The 5,053-nt window shown below is 48.6% G+C and overlaps 1 long non-coding RNA gene across 1 annotated transcript; it reads right to left on the bottom strand.

The window, feature by feature from the left end:
* Positions 1 to 754: 754 nt before the first annotated feature.
* LOC102376527 lies at positions 755 to 4,959 on the bottom strand. Its single transcript, XR_323367.2, has 3 exons — positions 4,922 to 4,959; positions 1,932 to 2,038; positions 755 to 874 (listed from the first exon to the last, which is right to left on the bottom strand). It is a non-coding gene; the product is annotated as an uncharacterized LOC102376527 (long non-coding RNA).
* Between the last annotated feature and the right edge of the window lie 94 nt (positions 4,960 to 5,053).

Here is a 5,053-nt window from a genome sequence, read left to right as displayed (position 1 = left end):
TCACTCGCACAGATGAGTTGCACCTTTCTTTCCCATTTCCAATGATTCCTGTTTCTTCACCAGCCTTAAATGTCTGGCAAACATCACCAAATGGGCTTCCAAACAGTTCACGCAGAACTCCCCCCTTGCCCCATCTCTCAGCTTGTCACAGATGATTAGTATGACCCTGCTTTCCATGAAAAGGAGCCAGCCAAAGTTGCCCTGCACCTCATATGCATACACATTTTTGAAGGATTTCAGCACTTATGACAATAACACCTGGTTCCAGTTATGGGTGGGGAGCCAATTAGCACAGTATACACCTGTACTGAGCAGTCCTGAGCTGTGCGGTCACAATGGCTTGAAATGCTGTTGACTCCGAGGCCCAGCCCAATGAACGACATCATAAATCATGAGCCTTTTGGCTTTGTACTAATACCACGCATGGTTTTGACTAACACATACACACACACACATATATATTTCTGATGCAAAATGCTACTTAAAAAAAGTGTGCTTATGGAGTATGTGCTAAAACTTGCAGCAGTTTCAAAGAAGGTAAAATGAATAAGATCTGGATGAACTAAGTCTGTGGGTATCTGTAGTAATTTGCCTATATGAAAATTATCACAGGTAGGTTTATTGTTAAGTCAGCAGCAATAGCTCCCTATGTACTCAAGGTCCTAGAACCTGACACTTGGACATAACACTGCATGCGCATTATGAACTCCAGAGCATTTATCTAAAAATGGATATCAGAACAAGTATATACATTTACTTACATATACACACACACACTTACCTGAATGATGAGGTTATAGAGGTTCTATCTTAAAAACAGCAAGTGTTGGAGCATTACAGGCTGTGAAGTCAACTAAATCAACTAAGAAGTCAACTGGAAGGGAAGAAAGATTTGAGAAATGACTGTTCTTAAGCTCCAGCTCAGGAAAACGCCGATATACATGCTTGGTGTTACGCATGTGTATAAATGCAATGTGTTGCAGAAATTTTGAATCAGAGACATAAGCAAAAAAATTCCACTTTTCTTTAATTCAGTTTGGAAACTGATTTTTTGATGATGTGCCTATATGAAAGAAGCTTTGGCATTTAAGAATTAAAAATAAGAGATAAAGTCCAAGCTCATCGAATTTTAAAATCCCGTTTTCAGTACTTTTCATATCCTGATGCATTTACATTCTTTCACTAATGCTAACTGGAGCTTTTTGAAGGTGGTGCTCATCCTCCTGGCAGGAAGTAAACACTTTCAAGGGACACAACACCTTCAGCAATGCAAAGATTTTTTAAACTGGAGACACTTGATGTAAACTCATTTAGCAGGAAGCCCCAGAGCTACGCTCAGTGTTTAAGGGCAAAGCTCTTCCCCCCAGTGATCTCAGATCCTTGAGAGGAGACACTCCTGGATCAAGAAGAACTCTAAATAGTGGAGTCCTCAGAGACAAAGTCTTTGAAAAAGGGCATGCGAGTTCATTACAAATAGGAATTTTAATTAGGCAAACTGATGTTATTTGAATCAGTCAGGACACTCTCTCTTCCCAAAATAGTACTAGGAGACTTTTACTAACAGCATTCAACTGCTGCCTTGGTTTTACATCAACCCTAAATCGCCACCTCCAGCATCATGGATAGGGCGCCAGATCAAACAGGAATCAAACCAAGAAAGTCATCAGACACCTTTTTAGGAGATACCAGGGAATCTACACGAGATGCTTACTGTGGAGTTGCCTAATTAGTAAAGAGCTCAGGTGGCCCACACCCAACATGACCTGCAGCACATGACTACTTGCTTTGCTACTGCAGCACAACTCTTCGGGTTCACCATCACCCTGAGGAAGACTGAAGTTTTTTGTTAGCTTGCTCCACACCACGTGTATATGCCAGCAAAGTTGACTATCAAAGGAACTGAGTTAAATGCTGTCAAGTAGTTCACTTACCTGGGGAGTGTCATCTTGTATAATGCCATGACTGACAAGGAGGTAGACTCTCAAACACCGGCAGTGCCTTCGGCAGACTCTTCAAGCGGGTCTGGAACAGTCACAGCCTATGGGCACAGATCAAAGTTAAGGTGTACAGAGATGTTGTTACCTCCACCCTACTGTATGGTGCCGAGTCATGGGTCTTATATCACTGCCATGTACACCTTCTTGAGCTCCTTCATCAGCACTGCCTCTCACTATTCTCAAAATCCTTGGCAGGATTATGTCACCAATGTGGAGGTACTACAAAGAGTCAATACTGCTGGCATCGAGGAGATTCTCCTGCAGACTCAGGTGCGGTGGGCAGGCCATGTGGCCCAGATGGATGACATACCAAAGGCTGTGCTGTGCGGGGAACTGATGCCTGGGAAACGTGACAGAGGGGCCCCATGTAAGTGCTTCATGAACACCTTGAAGAGGTCCTTTTCTGCCTGTGGTATTGACCACAAGCTGTGGGAAACACAGGCAGCAGATTGTGATGCCACGTGGCTTCAAATCAAAAAGGCCATAGTCCTCTTTGAATGTCAGCACAGAGCCAGGATCGAGAAGAAGAGAAGGAGGAAAGATACACCCTCATCTAGCAGCAATCAGCCATACACGTGTAACTGTTGCAGCAGGATTTGTGTCTCTGCAATTGGACTGAATAGTCAACAGCGCGGCCTGCAACCGGTATGGGCAGTTACCTTCCTAATATCTTAATCTGTGAAGAACTGCCAAGAAGAGAAAGTGTTAGCATCTACACGTGCAGAGCTGTTAGGCCGGAGTAAACTAATTAACTCTGCTGTAGGAGAGTACTGTCTGACACAAGTACTATCCTATAGCAGAGTTACATATTCCAGTGCAATGCACACATAGACTGTAACCAGCTGCACTGTAGCCCTGCACTATAGCCCTGCACTGTAGCACCCTTGTGCCCCAGCCAGCCCCTACATAGCACATTGAGCCGGGGCGGGGGGGGGGGCAGAGGAACAGCTCTGGGCTGGCAGGCTGATGTCCTGGACTCCCTGCTAGCTGGGGCTGTGCTGCCCAGGCTCAATGTACCAAGGTCTCAGGTGCATGTATAAACACTGCACCCAGGAGCAATAAACTCCAGTACGACCTGTGCTGGAGTTTGTTGCACTAATTTTACATGTAGATGTGCCCACCAAATGCTTGAAAAAAAATTTACAACCAAACTTTGGTGTAGTTCTCACTGTTTAAGAGCAGTGGTTCTTAATCTTTTTAGATTTAAGGCACCCCTTGATAGACTTGAGGAAACTCTTAGAAAATCCAGCTCTAAGTTTTCACTAATTTTTTTACTATAAAAAAATGAATACAAAAATTCTTCTGTTGCAAAACAACCAGGAAAACCAGAACAGGTCTGTGGTAAAGTGGGAACTCCCTGAGTAGCCACAGTGCTAGTCTCCTCACTTGCTTAGTGCTAGTCTCCACACATCGCCCACTTTTTTCCGCCTGCCACATCTTGTTGTCTCTTAATTGGTTCTTAATAAGGTGGGAGGCTGCCCTTTGGATGCCTTGTTCTCCTGGGCTGATATATATGCAGCTCCAACCACCCCTATACTGCATCCCAAGCCTTGCAGATGTTCCTAACAACCGAGCTCTGCTCCGGCCTGAGGCCAGGGTCAACTCATCTCACTGTCAGGCCTCTCACTTTCTTCCCTATTAGGGGCCACACTCATACCACCTCCCTCTCATTGAGGCCTCTCCCACTCCACCACCTCTCATATGGTCTCTTTCATACTGCCCCTTTGTGGGGCCACTCTCATACCGCCCCTCCTCTTCCCGGGGCCACACTCACCCTGCCCTTACCCAAAGAATCCTGGGGCTTGTTTGCCTGCACTCTCCGGCCAGCAAGCATGCAGCCTCTTGGGCCTCTCCTATGACCCTCATCCGAGCAAGCGCTGGGCAGTTAGCAGAACACTGACTTGACTATGTCTCTAGTCCTTCACTGGTTTGTTCACCCAGCTGTGCTAAATTAGGAGCTCCTGACTTGCCCTGTTGTTTACCCACAGCACTTCCTCAGCCGCTCCACCCAATCGGCCTCTGGCCCACCTGTGGCCTCAGGCACCTGAAGGCTTACCTGGACCTAACTTGGCCCCCATGTTAGCAGGGCCTACCCTTGAGCCCCCTGCTCACCAGGACCCACTTCACGCCCTTTCCTTAGAGGGCCTCATCCCAGGCCCCCACTACTCACCCCTCTTGGCACTCACCTGTTGTAACTCTCTTCTTGGGCTGTGAGCCCCTTGCTCTCAGTGGGCTCGTTCCCCCATACACACGCAGAGTCAGGGCTCCTAGCCTCTGGGCACTTTGCCTCTTCACTAGGCTCCATGCCCCTGGCTAGGCTCTCCAGGGCTCCCAACTGCTACTCTGGTGCAGGCTGTCAGGTGCCCTACTGCATCCCACTCTACATACTCCGCCCCCTACACTGGGGCCTAGGGTCACACCTCACAGGCTCAGGTGGCTGCAGCCATGCCTGGCCCCACTACCCACTCAACAGGGTCTTGCACCCCACATAGGTGCAGGTGGCTGCAGCCATACCTGGCCCCCTTATACCCACAGTGCTGTGGGGCCTAGGGGCTAAGGCACCCCAACCCACCTTTTACCACGGTGGTAACTGGCCTGGCATTTCCTGGGGGCTCCTGTGCTACTGGGGGCCCAACCAGGCCACCTACTCCTAGCAGGGTGCAGTTTTAGGACATGCCCAGGACCAGGAGCCTCCAAACCATCCTCTTAAGCTCCTACCCTTACCTCCAGGATCTTGCATACAGCCTTGCAGCCAGGCAATATTCCTGCCTCCTTTTACCACGGTGGTAACTGGCCTGGCATTTCCTGGGGGCTCCTGTGCTACTGGGGGCCCAACCAGGCCACCTACTCCTAGCAGGGTGCAGTTTTAGGACATGCCCAGGACCAGGAGCCTCCAAACCATCCTCTTAAGCTCCTACCCTTACCTCCAGGATCTTGCATACAGCCTTGCAGCCAGGCAATATTCCTGCCTCCCTGCCAGCAGGGAACTGCCCTGTTTATATAGGCAGCCAGGGATCTAAAATGGCCGCCGCAATCAAGCCCCTGCTGGGTGCGTG

Source organism: Alligator sinensis, unplaced genomic scaffold (assembly GCF_000455745.1).
Source record: "Alligator sinensis unplaced genomic scaffold, ASM45574v1 scaffold876_1, whole genome shotgun sequence".
In the NCBI taxonomy this organism is placed as follows: domain Eukaryota; kingdom Metazoa; phylum Chordata; order Crocodylia; family Alligatoridae; genus Alligator; species Alligator sinensis.
This window is presented reverse-complemented; position numbering and strand designations above follow the sequence as displayed.